This window comes from Schistocerca gregaria, chromosome 11 (assembly GCF_023897955.1).
Source record: "Schistocerca gregaria isolate iqSchGreg1 chromosome 11, iqSchGreg1.2, whole genome shotgun sequence".
NCBI lineage: Eukaryota > Metazoa > Arthropoda > Insecta > Orthoptera > Acrididae > Schistocerca > Schistocerca gregaria.
Window position 1 is genome coordinate 144,459,876 of NC_064930.1, and position 16,655 is coordinate 144,476,530.

General features: G+C 38.9%; 1 protein-coding gene across 2 annotated transcripts in view; it reads right to left on the reverse strand.

Annotated features, from left to right (window-relative positions):
* The window catches only part of LOC126295267 (probable ATP-dependent RNA helicase DDX60), a 241,222-nt gene that overhangs the window by 140,354 nt on the left and 84,213 nt on the right, over window positions 1–16,655 (reverse strand). Inside the window, exon 1 of one of the 2 annotated variants that reach the window (XM_049987692.1) lies at window positions 6,767–6,811. The exons of the other annotated variant lie outside the window; for it this stretch is intronic. The gene's annotated coding sequence lies outside the window, so the exon portion shown is untranslated. Of the gene's footprint in view, window positions 1–6,766; window positions 6,812–16,655 lie in introns of those variants that run through there. 2 annotated transcript variants of the gene reach the window in all.

Below are 16,655 nucleotides of genomic sequence, written 5' to 3' on the forward strand. Positions count from 1 at the left end.
AAATGCATCTTAACTGTTTTAAATGTGTAATGCACATAAGCCGGGTTCACACACGCAACTGATGTGGCGCCATAGCTTAAGGCTTTCTACAGTGACATAGCAAGCTATCATTCACACAGGATGCCACAAATTCTGTGTAGTTGCTCAGCTTTCAATATGGCGTCCATTGAAACCATATGGGCGAGTATGAATTATAATAGTGCAGCTTATGACAAAATGCAGTAAATGAAGCAGGCAAAAAGGAATACAAACGTCTCAAAAATGAGTTCGACGGGAAGTGCAAAATGACTAAGCAGGGATGGCTAGAGGACAAATGTAAGGATGTAGAGGCTTATCTCACTAGGGGTAAGATAGATACTGCCTACAGGAAAATTAAAGAGATCTTTGGAGAAAAGAGAACCACTTGTATGAATATTAAGAGCTCAGAAAACACAGTTCTAAGCAAAGGAGGGAAAGCAGAAAGGTGGAAGTAAGCAAAGAAGGGAAAGCAGAAAGGTGGAAGGAGTATACAGAGGGTCTATACAAGGGCGATGTACTTGAGGATAATATTATGGAAATGGAAGAGGATGTAGATGAAATGGGAGCTACAATACTGTGTGAAGAGTTTGACAGAGCACTGAAAGACCTGAGTCGAAACAAGGCCCCCGGAGTAGACAACATTCCATTGGAACTACAGATGGCTTTGGGAGAGCCAGTCCTGACAAAACTCTACCATCTGGTGAGCAAGATGTATGAGACAGGCGTAATACCCTCAGACTTCAAGAATAATATAATAATTCCAATCCCAAAGAAAGCAGGTGTTGACAGATGTGAAAATTACCAAACTATCAGTTTAATATGTCACAGCTGCAAAATACTAAAGCGAATTCTTTACCGACAAATGGAAAAACTAGTAGAACTGACCTCGGGAAAGATCAGTTTGGATTCCAAAGAAATATTGGAACACGTGAAGCAATACTGACCTTACGACTTATCTTAGAAGCTAGATTAAGGAAAGGCAAACCTACGTTTCTAGCATTTGTAGACTTAGATAAAGCTTTTGACAATGTTGACTGGAATACTCTCTTTCAAATACAGGGAGAGAAAGGCTATTTACAATTTGTATAGAAACCAAATGGCAGTTATAAGAGTTGAGGGGCATGAAAGGGAAGCAGTGGTTGGGAAGGGAGTGAGACAGGGTTTTAGCCTCTCCCCGATGTTATTCAATCTTTATATTGAGCAAGTAGTGAAGGAAACAAAATAAAAATTTGGAGTAGGTATTAAAATCCATGGAGAAGGAGGTTCGCTGATGACACTGTAATTCTGTCAGAGACAGCAAAGGACTTGGAAGAGCAGTTGAACGGAGTGTACAGTGTCTGGAAAGGAGGGTATAAGATGAACATCAACAAAAGCAAAATGAGGATAATGGAATGTAGTCAAATTAAGTCGGGTGATATTGAGGGAATTAGATTAGGAAATGAGACGCTTAAAACAATAAAGGAGTTTTGCTATTTGGGGAGCAAAATAACTGATGATGGTCGAAATAGAAAGGATATAAAATGTAGACTGGCAATGACAAGGAAAGCGTTTCTGAAGAAGAGAAATTTGTTAACATCGAGATTAGATTTAAGTGTAAGGTAGTTGTTTCTGAAAGTATTTGTATGGAGTGTAGCCATGTATGGAAGTGAAACATGGGCGATAAATAGTTTTGACAAGAAGAGAATAGAAGCTTTCGAAATGTGGTGCTACAGAAGAATGCTGAAGACTAGATGGGTAGATCCCATAACTAATGGGGAGGTGTTGAATAGGATTGGGGAGAAGAGAACTGTGTGACACAACTTGACCAGAAGGAGGGATCGGTTGGTAGAACATGTTCTGAGGCATCAAGGAATCACCTATTTAGTACTGGAGCGCAGCGAAGAGGGTAAAAATCTTAGAGGGAGACCAAGAGATGAATACACCAAGCAGATTCAGAAGGGTGTAGGTTGCAGTGGGTACTGGGAGATCAAGAAGCTTGCACAGGATAGAGTAGCATGGAGAGATGCATCAAAGCTGTCTCAGGACTGAAGACCACAACAACAACATGACATTAGGACTGTAACATGATTTAAATGCAAGGAATACACAACCTAAATGTTGGATCCGAAAATAGATTTTGCAAAGGGCCACAAACACATTTATAAAAGAAGTAATACTCAGAGATGAAAATGCTGTTTGCAGTGGCAAACTAACCAACTGCTGGCATGTAAATATCATCTGCAGACATGCTGTCCTCCAAGATTTTATATCTTATTGTATTGGTTGATGTAGACATTTCAAAAAAAAAAAAAATTTTTTTTTTGTTGTAACAGCTGACACATCAGAGTCGGGGGGCTATTTCCTCCATTGTTGTTTGTTGTGGTCTTCAGGCCAGAGACTGGTTTGTGCAGCTCTCCATGCTACTCTATCCTGTGCAAGATTCTTCATCTCCAAGTATCTACTGCAACCTACATCCTTCTGAATCTGCTTAGCGTATTCATCTCTTGGCCTCCATCTACAATTTTTACCCTCCACACTGCCCTCCAATAGTAAATTGGTGATCCCTTGATGCCTCAGAACATGTCCTGCCAACTGATCCCTTCTTCTAGTCAGGTTGTGCCACAAATTTCTCTTCTCCCCAATTCTATTCAATACCTCCTCATTAGTTATGTGATCTACCCATCTAATCTTCAGCATTCTTCTGTAGCACCACATGTCAAAAGCTTCTGTTTTCTTGAAAGCTTCTATTATCTTCTTGTCTAAACGATTTATTGTCCATGTTTCACTTCCATACACAATACGACTTCTTAACACTTAAATCTATACTCGATGTTAACAAATTTCTCTTCTTCAGAAACACTTTCCTCGCCATTGCCAGTCTACATTTCATACTCTCTCTATTTTGACCATTATCAGTTATTTTGCTCCCCAAATAGCAAAACTCCTTTACTGCTTTAAGTGTCCTAATCTAATTCCCTCGATGTCACCTGAATTAATTCCACTACATTCCATTGTCCTCAGTTTTGGTTTTGTTGATGTTCATCTTATACCCTCCTTTCAAGACACTGTCCATTCCATTCAACTGCTCTTCCAGGTCCTATGCTCTCTCTGACAGAATTACAATGTCATTGATATACCTGCATATAATCCACAATTTATTCATTGCTTGGTCTTACAAATAACTAAATTTATGTGGCTCAATTTTTTGGTTGTATATATAACTTTATTTATTTTTTCATCGAATAATCTTTGAAAATTGTGGGATAGGTCGTACGTTTGCAAATATTGCCTTCCCCCCTCTCCCCCACCTCACACACACTGCGGCAGAAAATCAAACATAGGTTGCTGTTCTTTTGTTCCACATGCTGCCAAAGTGTACCTGCTGACCACTACTTTCACTTTTTTGTGTAATTAAAAAAATACACTGAAATTGAATGAAGTACAGCACAGCAATTACTTCACAACAACTGTTACAGAATGCTCATGTTTCAAAATACTGCCACCAGGGAGCAGTGATAGAAGGAAAGTGGCTAGATTGGATTAGGTTAGATTAGTACTTGTTCCACAGATCATGAATACGATACTTCGTAATGATGTGGAACGTGTCAGGTTAATAAAAGGTGTCTATACAAGATATTACATTACACAAAATATTACATGACATTCAATATTTTTAATTATTTTTTTGTATGGGGTTGGGGACATTTCCCACTTACTATATCCAAAAATTCATCTAATGAGTAGGAGGAGTTGCCATTAAGAAATTCTTATAAATTACTTTTAAATGCTATATGGCTATCTGTCAGACTTTTGATGCTATTAGGTAAGTCACCAAAGACTTTTGCAGTAGCATAATTTATCCCCTTCTGAGCCAAAGTTAGATTTAATCTTGAGTAGTGAAGATCATCTTTTCTCCTAGTGTTGTAGCCGTGTACACTGCTATTACTTTTGAATTCGTTCGGATTGTTAATAACAAATTTCATAAGTGAATATATATATATAGTGAGGCTACAGTGAAGATCTCTAACTCTTTAAATAAACATCTGCAGGATGAACTTGGATGAGCTCCAGCAATTATTCTGATTACACACTTTTGTGCAATGAATACTCTTTTACTCAATGATGAGTTACCCCAGAATATGATGCCATATCAAAGCAGAGAATGAAAATAGCCGTGGTAAGCTAATTTACTGAGATGTATATCGTTAAAATTTGCAATGTCCTTAATAGCATAAGTAGCTGAACTCAAACGTTTCTGCAAATCCTCAGTGTGTTTTTTCCAGTTCAACCCCTCATCAATGCATACACCTAGAAATTTTGAATAGTCTACCTTAGCTACTGATTTCTGATTGAAGTCTATATTTATTAATGGTATCATTCCATTTACTGTGTGGAACTGTATATACTGTGTTTTGTCAAAGTTTAATGAGAGCCCATTTGCAGAGAACCACTTAATGATTTGCTGAAAAACATTGTTTACAATTTCACCAGTTAATTCTTGTCTGTCGGGTTTGATAGCTATACTTGTATCATCGGCAAAAAGTACCAGCTTTGCATCTTCGTGAATATAGAATGGCAAGTCATTAATATATATTAAGAACAGCAGAGGACCCAAGACCGAACCTTGTGGCACCCCATTCTTGATTGTTCCCCAGTTTGAGAAATCACCAGTTTTTTGCATATTATGTGAACTGCTTATTTCAGCTTTCTGCACTCTTTCAGTTAGGTATGATTTAAACAATTTGAGCACTGTCCCATTCACACCACAGTACTTGAGCTTATCTGGAAGTATTCCACAATTTACAAAACCAAAAGCCTTTGATAGACCACAAAAAATCCCAACGGGTGACTTCTGGTTACTCAGAGCATTTAATATTTCATTAGTGAAAGTATATATAGCATTTCCCATTGAAAAACCCTTCTGGAAACGCAATTGACATTTTGTTAAAATTTTATTTTTACAAAGGTGTGAAGCTACTCTACAATACATTTCTTTTTCAAGAAGTTTGGATAAGGCAGTCAGAAGAGAGATTGGGCATCAGACGTGTCCCCTTTTTTATGCAGTGGTTTAACAATGGCATACTTCAGTCTATCTGAGAAAATACCCTGCTTCAGAGAGCTATTACATATGTGGCTAAGAATCCCACTCATTTCTTGGGAACAAGCTTTTATTATCCTGCTGGAAATGCCATCAATTCCATGTGAGCTTTTATTCTTGAGAGAGTTTATCTTCCTAATTTCAGAAGGAGAGGTGGGTGGAATTTCAATTGTATCAAATGGTGTGGGTAAGGCCTCTTCCATTAACTGCCTTGCTTCTTCTAATGAACATTTAGATCCTATTTTCTCCACAACATTTAAAAAATAATTATCAAAATGTTTTCGACTTCCGGCTTCTTGTTTATCAAATTTCCATTCGCTTTGATGGTGATGCCGTCATCCTGTACTCTGGGTTGCCCTGTCTCCCTTGTAATAATATTCCAAATTGTTTTGATTTTGTTATCAGAGCAACAAAGTACAACAAATTTAAAAATTTGCGCCCCTAGGCACACCATTTTGCATGCCCCCCCTCCTAAAAAATATGTTTTAAATAATAACTATTACCCATTCACTTCACAATTGCCTTTTTGAGTGGGAGTGCTGTGAGCTGTTTCCGTACTCTGCTGTTCGTTGTTCTGAAGGACGCGTCAGCGGTCTAATTGCGCTCAATCAAAATGTAATATGGTTCCTGAAATGTACTTGGTGAGCAGAAACGAACACAGGGAAAATAACTTTTCTTTTATGGCCTAAAAATTCAGCAGAGCGTGTAGGAGACAACGAAATTTTGTTATACATTCACTTTTAATATGTTATTTTACACGAAACCGTTGAAATTGAAAATAAAAAAAGTTGTGTTACGATTTCAAAATTGAAGCGAACGTGTCATACATTAGAAATTATTACATACTTTTACAGGGCTGCGTTCAAAATTAAATTTAAACTGTCGTTTTACAATGCAATAACTTGAATGTGTGGCAGATAAAAAAACACGTTCGGTATTAATACGTGAATCTATAGGAAAGCGTAAGAAATGAAATGAAATAGAGATTTTGGTGCACAAACTAAAAACTAAATGGAGACGAAACAAACACGGAACTGGATTTGCTATTACATAGTTTTACAGACTAGTGTGGAAAAATCAAATTTGTTTTATAATGTAATAGTAAACGTGTAAAGCATTAGGATCTGTGTAGCTAGATGCTGCGAATTAAGTGTACACAATACCGTTTATCAAAACTACCTACAATATATTTGTTTTTGGTGGTATTGCTTTTAATCCATGTAAGGGCTGGCAAGTTTTGTACTGCAGCTACTACTGTCACCATAGCTCTTTCTAATGGTATTTGCAAAGCTTTTATGTATTTGTCGACAGAACTGAACTACATTATTTATTAACACTTTTTCAGCTGACCGTACTCTCCGATAACGTATATTTCCGCAATAAATACACATTTCAGCAGTCGCATCAGTTGTAATATACTACAGTATCACTATGACTTGACTGTACAGCGCCGAGCGGCCTGGGTCAATGGGGTTAATGTTTAGTTTTGTCGGGCGCCTTCGGTCAGGTCTGCACGTAATCGAGGTTTAGTTCCGCGTTCTGCCATCGGCAATTCTAAAATAAACAGGTAATACGTAGTTTGTAAATCCAATGAACGTGCTCTAAGTTATAATAAAAATCACATTATAATCTTAAATTTTAAAACTAGTATGAATAAATAAACAAACAAACCAGTCAGCAAAGTTTGCGTATGGCTTTGACGGCAGAAAACTCGTTGATCACATCTTCATAGTTCAGAGGGTTATCAGTTAGGAGGTCGGCTTAAATGTGAAGAATGGACAAGGCGTTCAGTCTCTTCTCAGACAACGTAGAACGTAGGTACTATTTCAGTTTTTTAACAGCCGAAAACGAGCGTTCTGCTGAACAATTTGTAAGTGCCACACACAGAAATATTCGAAGAACAATATCAACATTCTGAACCATGGACTGTAACCTCTCTTTTCGTAAAAATTTACTCTTTGCGAATGGTAAATCACTAATCTCAGAAGGTTTCAAAAGTTCCACGAAATGTATACATTCACTTAGGAAGATAGGCTCTAAATCTGTGTTGCATGACGCTTGGAGTTTTGCTGCATGTTCAGCAATATCGTTATGTGTACTGTCCGTAAGGTTACTGAAAACTATGAAGGAGTCCAACAGTGTTCTATAGCTTTCCTTCCCCCTCACTAACTCGGCGTACAAGTTATCTAGTACTGGGAGAAATGTTTCGAATCTAAATTTTTCCCTTCCAGTCAGAAAAACTTCTTCAAAGTTTGCTTCTTTGTCATCATGAAGTTTGCGTTTTCGTGATCTTTTACAGGGGCATTCTTAGTCGATATCAGTCACAGTCTCCATGAATTTATTTTCACAATAGTCGAACATGCCACGAATTGCAGTAAATCCCGCAAGTGATTCATATAATTAATGCACCAGTTTAGTACCAATATTTACACTTTCAGATTTACACTATTAAATCTCTGGAGTATGTCCTTCCAACGACAAAGAGAATTACAAAATTACTTGTATTTGCAAAGGAGACGACTTACTCGTCGTCGGTGTTGCCATCATGTGAAAGTCCATTATGCTGATCTCGATGGATAATTTGGAAGAGTCGAACCATGTATTCTTGCTCATACTCGTTCGTTTTCCGCACTGTCCGCAGTGAAAAAGTGTAACGGAATTTCAGCATCGAAACTGTTCTTACCAAGTTTTACACACTTCGCACCACCACAGTATACACAGTCCCTTCTTCCCTCGTCCAGTAGTACTCCATGTTGTTGTTGTTGTCTTCAGTCCTGAGACTGGTTTGATGCAGCTCTCCATGCTACTCTATCCTGTGCAAGCTGCTTCATCTCCCAGTACCTACTGCAACCTACATCCTTCTGAATCTGCTTAGTGTACTCATCTCTCGGTCTCCCTCTACGATTTTTACCCTCCACGCTGCCCTCCAATGCTAAATTTGTGATCCCTTGATGCCTCAAAACATGTCCTACCAACCGATCCCTTCTTCTAGTCAAGTTGTGCCACAAACTTCTCTTCTCCCCAATCCTATTCAATACCTCCTCATTAGTTACGTGATCTATCCACCTTATCTTCAGTATTCTTCTGTAGCACCACATTTCGAAAGCTTCTATTCTCTTCTTGTCCAAACTAGTTATCGTCCATGTTTCACTTCCATACATGGCTACACTCCAAACAAATACTTTCAGAAACGACTTCCTGATACATAAATCTATATTCGATGTTAACAAATTTCTCTTCTTCAGAAACGCTTTCCTTGCCATTGCCAGTCTACATTTTATATCCTCTCTACTTCGACCATCATCAGATATTATACTTCTTAAATAGCAAAACTCCTTTACTACTTTAAGTGCCTCATTTCCTAATCTAATTCCCTCAGCATCACCCGATTTAATTTGACTACATTCCATTATCCTCGTTTTGCTTTTGTTAATGTTCATCTTATATCCTCCTTTCAAGACACTGTCCATTCCGTTCAACTGCTCTTCCAAGTCCTTTGCCGTCTCTGACAGAATTACAATGTCATCGGCGAACCTCAAGGTTTTTACTTCGTCTCCATGAATTTTAATACCTACTCCAAATTTTTCTTTTGTTTCCTTTACTGCTTGCTCAATATACAGATTGAATAACATCGGGGAGAGGCTACAACCCTGTCTCATTCCTTTCCCAACCACTGCTTCCCTTTCATGCCCCTCGACTCTTATTACTGCCATCTGGTTTCTGTACAAATTATAAATAGCCTTTCGCTCCCTGTATTTTACCCCTGCCACCTTTAGAATTTGAAAAAGAGTATTCCAGTCAACATTGTCAAAAGCTTTCTCTAAGTCTACAAATGCTAGAAACGTTGGTTTGCCTTTTCTTAATCTTTCTTCTAAGATAAGTCGTAAGGTCAGTATTGCCTCACGTGTTCCAACATTTCGACGGAATCCAAACTGATCCTCCCCTAGGTCTGCATCTACCAGTTTTTCCATTCGTCTGTAAAGAATTCGCGTTAGTATTTTGCAGCCGTGGCTTATTAAACTGATAGTTCGGTAATTTTCACATCTGTCAGCACCTGCTTTCTTTGGGATTGGAATTATTATATTCTTCTTGAAGTCTGAGGGTATTTCGCCTGTCTCATACCTCTTGCTCACCAGCTGGTAGAGTTTTGTCATGACTGGCTCTCCCAAGGCCGTCAGTAGTTCTAATGGAATGTTGTCTACTCCGGGGGCCTTGTTTCGACTCAGGTCTTTCAGTGCTCTGTCAAACTCTTCACGCAGTATCGTATCTCCCATTTCGTCTTCATCTACATCCTCTTCTATTTCCATAATATTGTCCTCAAGTACATCGCCCTTGTATAAACCTTCTATATACTCCTTCCACCTTTCTGCCTTCCCTTCTTTGCTTAGAACAGGGCTGCAACCTGAGCTCTTGATATTCATACACGTGGTTCTCTTCTCTCCAAAGGTCTCTTTAATTTTCCTGTAGGCAGTATCTATCTTACCCCTAGTGAGATAAGCTTCTACATCCTTACATTTGTCCTCTAGCCATCCCTGTTTAGCCATTTTGCATTTCCTGTCGATCTCATTTTTGAGACGTTTGTATTCCTTTTTGCCTGCTTCATTTACTGCATTTTTATATTTTCTCCTTTCATCAATTAAGTTCAATATTTCTTCTGTTACCCAAGGATTTCTAGCAGCCCTCGTCTTTGTACCTACTTTATCCTCTGCTGCCTTCACTACTACATCCCTCGGAGCTACCCATTCTTCTTCTACTGTATTTCTTTCCCCTATTCCTGTCAATTGTTCCCTTATGCTCTCTCTGAAACTCTGTACAACCTCTGGTTCTTTCAGTTTATGCAGGTCCCATCTCCTTAATTTCCCACATTTTTGCAGTTTCTTCAGTTTTAATCTACAGGTCATAACCAATAGATTGTGGTCAGAGTCCACATCTGTCCCTGGGAATGTCTTACAACTTAAAACCTGGTTCCTAAATCTCTGTCTTACCATTATATAATCTATCTGATACCTTTTAGTATCTCCAGGGTTCTTCCACGTATACAACATTCTTTCATGATTCTTAAACCAAGTGTTAGCTATGATTAAGTTGTGCTCTGTGCAAAATTCTATTAGGCGGCTTCCTCTTTCATTTCTTAGCCCCAATCCATATTCACCTACTATGTTTACTTCTCTTCCTTTTCCTACACTCGAATTCCAGTCACCCATTACTATTAAATTTTCGTCTCCCTTCACTATCTGAATAATTTCTTTTATTTCATCGTACATTTCTTCAATTTCTTCATCATCTGCAGAGCTAGTTGGCATATAAACTTGTACTACTGTAGTAGGTGTGGGATTCGTATCTATCTTGGCCACAATAATGCGTTCACTATGCTGTTTGTAGTAGCTTACCCGCATTCCTATTTTCCTATTCATTATTAAACCTACTCCTGTATTACCCCTATTTGATTTTGTGTTTATAACCCTGTAGTCACCTGACCAGAAGTCTTGTTCCTCCTGCCACCGAACTTCACTAATTCCCACTATATCTAACTTTAACCTATCCATTTCCCTTTTTAAATTTTCTAACCTACCTGCCCGATTAAGGGATCTGACATTCCACGCTCCGATCCGTAGAACGCCATTTTTCTTTCTCCTGATAACGACATCCTCCTGAGTAGTCCCCGCCCGGAGATCCGAATGGGGGACTATTTTACCTCCGGAATATTTTACCCAAGAGGATGCCAGCATCATTTAATCATACAGTAAATCTGCATGTCCTCGGGAAAAATTACGGCTGTAGTTTCCCCTTTCTTTCAGCCGTTCGCAGTACCAGCACAGCAAGGTCGTTTTGGTTAATGTTGCAAGGCCAGATCAGTCAATCATCCAGACTGTTGCCCCTGCAACTACTGAAAAGGCTGCTGCCCCTCTTCAGGAACCACACGTTTGTATGTCCTCTCAACAGATACCCCTCCGTTGTGGTTGCACCTACGGTACGGCCATCTGTATCGCTGAGGCACGCAAGCCTCCCCACCAACGGCAAGGTCCATGGTTCATGGGGGGAGGTAGTACTCCATACATGCGACAAAAAAGTCGAACAGTTTTCTACGCTGTACAACATGGAATTAGATTTTTCAGTGTGAGAGAATCCACCGAAGAAACGTGAAGAACACCAGACATTCCACTCACTAACGACATAAATTACCTGGGATTCCCTAGCAACTCACAAATAATTCGCGGAGGTACGTAATTTACAGCAACTAAGGTAACGACGGAAAGCACAAATAATCCGTCACAACGCCCGCCACCAGAGTCGCATGATCGATTTGCTATCGCACGTTCGATATATATCGTTTGGACCCCGTGACTTCGATAGGTAATCATTCCTGGAAATCAGCGCTGAGTTAATTCAAAAGAGCTGAAGCCTGTGGTTTTTCAAATGTATTATCGGCAATATGTGTGATGGTATTGGTAACGCCCTCCCAGTTTTCATATAGACTTAGATATGCTTCCTCTCTTGCTGACCAAAGTGTTTTTGATAAAATTTTTACCGTTTTGCTTCATGGTTTCATGAGAGAAAGAAGTTTATCCCAGTGTTGTATAGAAGCAGAGAAAAAATTATTAATGTTTTGCAGTACACTGAAAAATGGACATGCTTCCCGACAGCAGCTTGCAGCTCTATAATCCATTCTGACTGGCAATGGCAAGGAAAGCGTTTTTGAAGAAGAGAAATTTGTTAACATCGAGTATAGATTTAAGTGTCAGGAAGTCATTTCTGAAAGTATTTGTATGGGTGTAGCCATGTATGGAAGTGAAACATGGACGATAACTAGTTTGGACAAGATGAGAATAGAAGCTTTCGAAATGTGGTGCTACAGAAGAATGCTGAAGATTAGATGGGTAGATCACATAACTAATGAGGAAGTATTGAATAGGATTGGAGAGAAGAAAAGTTTGTGGCACAACTTGAGCAGAAGAAGGGATCGGTTGGTAGGACACATTCTGAGGCATCAAGGGATCACCAATTTAGCATTGTAGGGCAGCGTGGAGGGTAAAAATCGTCGAGGTAGACCAAGAGATGAGTACACTAAGCAGATTCAGAAGGATGTAGGTTGCAGTAGGTACTGGAGATGAAGGAGCTTGCACAGGATAGAGTAGCATGGAGAGCTGCATCAAACCAGTCTCAGGACTGAAGACCACAACAACAACGACAATCCATTCTTCATAAGAATAAACCTGATGTAAACAAACACAAACGCGATGATTGGCCAGAAGCCGTAGCACACGTACACTGGTGTTGTTACGCTCTTAGAAGTAGGTCCCACCTATGTATTAGATGTTTTATTACTAAGTTACGCTAAATGGAACTTTAAGATATTCAAATGTATGAACAGCCATCAACATTTCTTGTAATCACGGTTTAGCTACGTAGTTTTTATTTCAAAAATCGTGTACAGTTACAGCTTGTGCAGTGATGTGCTCTGATTTGTCACCCTGTTAATGCGCAGTATGAAAATGGCTGAGGCTGCTTTCTATTCCGTAGTACAGCCATCAACATTTCTTGTAATCACGGTTTAGCTACGTAGTTTTTATTTCAAAAATCGTGTACAGTTACAGCTTGTGCAGTGATGTGCTCTGATTTGTCACCCTGTTAATGCGCAGTATGAAAATGGCTGAGGCTGCTTTCTATTCCGTAGTGAAACACGCGGAGTGGATCACGGTTTAAAAGTGCCGAGAAATAGCTGTTCCTAATGTTTTTTTTTTTATAATTTAATGGAGATAAGCGGCTTTGAAGCTTTCCCAGCGTTGTATATAAAGCAGGTGAATATAAGGAATCACATTGAACATGAAGCGCAGTCGGTAGCTTAATGGAATGTTCTTTAAATGCGGATATTCGTGGGTTGTTTCGAATCTCCCTCGCATCGTTCTTTTTTTTCTCGTTCAATTTGAAATATCTACATCTCGTAATTATAAAATTCATCATTTTTATGAATAATGTACGTCTTGTTTCTGATTATCTATTGGGCGCGAAATTCCTGTTTCCATTTCAAATACAAATTTTTAATCATCAATGTTTTATGAAAGACTGTTCGTAAAAGTTGTTTAAATTACGACAACGTAACAATTTAAGTTTTTAAGGCAAAAATGAAATCCAAATCCTCTTTATTTGGACTATGTCCATCGGTTTATACCACAGATGTAGTAAGTATCGCAGAAACATGAAAAACAATCATTTTGACAGCATCGAGCACATCATACAAATGCTGCATTTTTACATTTGCTACAGTACCATTACAATATGAAGCCATCAGAACTGATCTGGAACCAAGCTGCGGGATTTGGGCCGAGAATTGACAAGACTATGTTAAAGTGCCAGACATACTGGAACTAAAGAACGCAGCTTTTTCAACCGCCACTGCCGAACGCTGACGGGATATAGGACGGCTCGCCATTATGGAGGTGACGAATATGCGCCGCTTGGGTGGATTCAGTTGTTGACAGGCTCGTTATCAACGTAGCAGGTGACACTTCCAGAACTGAAATGTACCTCTCGGATTCGGAAGAGGAAGGAGCTAAGAGATTAACAGACGACTGTAAGTAATGCCTTCAGTGGCTTTAATATTTAACTATACGCTGAAATCCTTCAGTACTCTCTTACGTTACATACAGCTTATGCTGAAAAATTACCCTGTGGTTAAGTCAGGAATTTTCATCATTCTTGTTTTTAATTACAATAGTACTTTAGCTAAAAATGATAACGTGTTGCGGTTTTCGTTTAGTCGCTTAAGGAGCGTATTGTGGGAGATTTGCAGTGTACTATTTCACTCTACTTAAAAATTAAATTACATTCGAAGCTGTATTCCTCCTCTGCTCCTGTCTTTTAACGCGTGAACTGCAGTTGGCCACGTCACTGCAGGCTAGCTGTGCCAGCTGACCGGCCAGTTTTGTCCGAGTTAACGCGCCGGTAAAGCTGTTGTCCCACATGATCGCTCAGTCTGTGTGGGCGTAACACAGCATAAAACGTATCCTTATGATCGTACTTGACAGTACTCGAGACAGCTTGGCTGCAGTCCCACGTGGAACGGAAATCCAATGATGTTCGAGCAAAAGCGGAAGAATACATAATGCAATGTTTACATCAGGTTTAACCTTATGATGAATGGATTATAGTGCCAACTAAATTCAAAGAATGTGCTGCACAAGGCACATAATGCGCTATCGGATTTCGTTCTTGAAATATTACTGTATCTCATTGCTACCAATCAGGACCCCTTAGAGAGCATTAAAGATAAACACCAGTCCTAATTGCCTGATTGTAAAGTGACCTGTTTCCAAATTACATTCAAAAATAACCACTATTTCAGTATACATATAATTCGAAAACGATGCTTTGCTGATTAACATCGTTCTTATGTAAAAAACACAATATAAATGTGAAATTAATACTGTAACTAATCGAAAGAAATGTAGCACATGGTCAGGATGTACCAGTAAACCTATCATTATAAAATTACTACCAACAATTTAAATAGAACATATAAATAAAGCACGCTGATTGAATCTCCAATATATGTTAGCACTAAAATTCAGGCACTAGTTGATTTGTTATAAACAAATTTAGAAATGTAACCTGTTACATAATTAGTCAGAAAATGTTATATTAACTCATAACTAAGGTGAAAATAGGTTCACCATTGTGATTTTACATAAAATTGTAATTTTCATTGTCTGTAATTGTTAACAAAAGTATAAATAGAGGTCACGCAGGTGCCTTGGGGCACTCGTTTTTTGGCTAATATTGCGAGAAAATGTATTGTAGGCTCACTCGTTTGTTGATTGTTGTGAACTCTGTGTCGATTGATGTCAACTTTGGGTATATGTGATGTAACCGGTACTGTTCACCAGGCTCGGACACCAGAGTCCTGGAAATATATTGGTATTAAAACTGCACTGTACTTTGCAATTTATTTAGGAGTCTTCCGCAATCCTTTTCATAGGCTGCACAGCGACGAGACGAATCCAGGAATTTTACAACACCCCGAGAACTAAACAACTCTCGCTGTTGGTGGAATTGACGTGAAAACAACAGCACATCGACTGGGAATTTCACTCAAAAGTCAAAACATATGCAACGCGGAGGGGGGAAAATACAAAACATCTGATTCTTTAATGCATGCCTCCAAACCCGTGTACGTTCCTAACATATTGCTTACGTTGTCGTAAGACTGGTCTCTACACTCAGTAATATCAATGGAATTTGTAGACAGGACTTATAGTACGGTCTCAACTGTGTTTGGGATATAGCGGGACATTGAATTTCGCCGCGCTACGCTCGACGGCAGAGAAAATATTTATAAGAAAAGGAAGGTACAAAAATTGTAACTCTTTTTGTTTTCTACTCGCTATTGTTCTTGAAAGCGAAAGCTTAACTTCACTTATTCGCTAGTCTCGGTATGATTCAGACGTCAAAACTTATTCGTTAGTCTTGGTCTGACTAAGACATAAAAACTTATTGATGTGCAGACATATAGTATTGTGGAAGCTTGTATGAAATTTGGAGGATGGAAGCAGCCGTAAAATACATTGCATTCAATAGCAAGATGGTATTCTTTCGTAGACATTAGTAATTCCTGGACGATGAAATTTACTGCAAGATTTTGGAGCAGCTACGACTTTTTCATGCAGAAATGAAGCAGGAGATTGTTGGAGAACAAGACCTGAACGCCGCACGAGAGAAGACATATTAACATGGTAATGAATGTACTCTTATCTACGCCATTTCGACTGTTAATCACGCCGGCCGGAGTGGCCTAGCGATTCTAGGCGCTACAGTCTGGAACCGCGCGACCGCTACGGTCGCAGGTTCGAATCCTGCCTTGGGCATGGATGTATGTGATGTCCCTAGGTTAGTTAGGTTTAAGTAGTTGTAAGTGCTAGGGGACTGATGACCACAGCAGTTAAGTCCCATAGTGCTCAGAGCCATTTGAACCTGTTAATCACATTTTCTTATTCTCTGTTCTCTTTCAAATAATTTTTGTAGTGGAAATTGGTTTGACGTTTGCTCAGAAACGCCACAAGGACCATCCCCAACAACAGCTTTTCCGAATCACGAAGTCCGATAGCTTTTCAGTAATACAAAGTCCGATTTGCATTTCATTCTTACCCTTTTTCACGGTCATTAACGATTTTAAAAACCCCTTTTTATTCAACATTTCTTCAACATTTCTTCCCACATTTTCAACCTTTTCTTTTCTTCTCTTTTTCTTTTTTTATTAACCACTACACGGGCTGGTCCTGGGTTTGGTAAAAACAGAAGGAGACGTTCAACATGTTCACCATTCTTGTTTAGATATCTTAATATGAAAGATAATTAATCAATATGTGAAATGCCCACAGTAGAATCTGCTATTATAGAGAAATACTTGCCTTGTTTTATTTCACTTATGATAATTCTTTTTATTCTTTCAGAAAGAAGCTCTAGTATTTCATCACAGATTGCTGAGGAAAGATAACTTGTATGCCCCTGCCCTGTTCAATGTGCTCTGCAAGAAAAGGATCAAACTCGGCTATAAGTTCAAGAG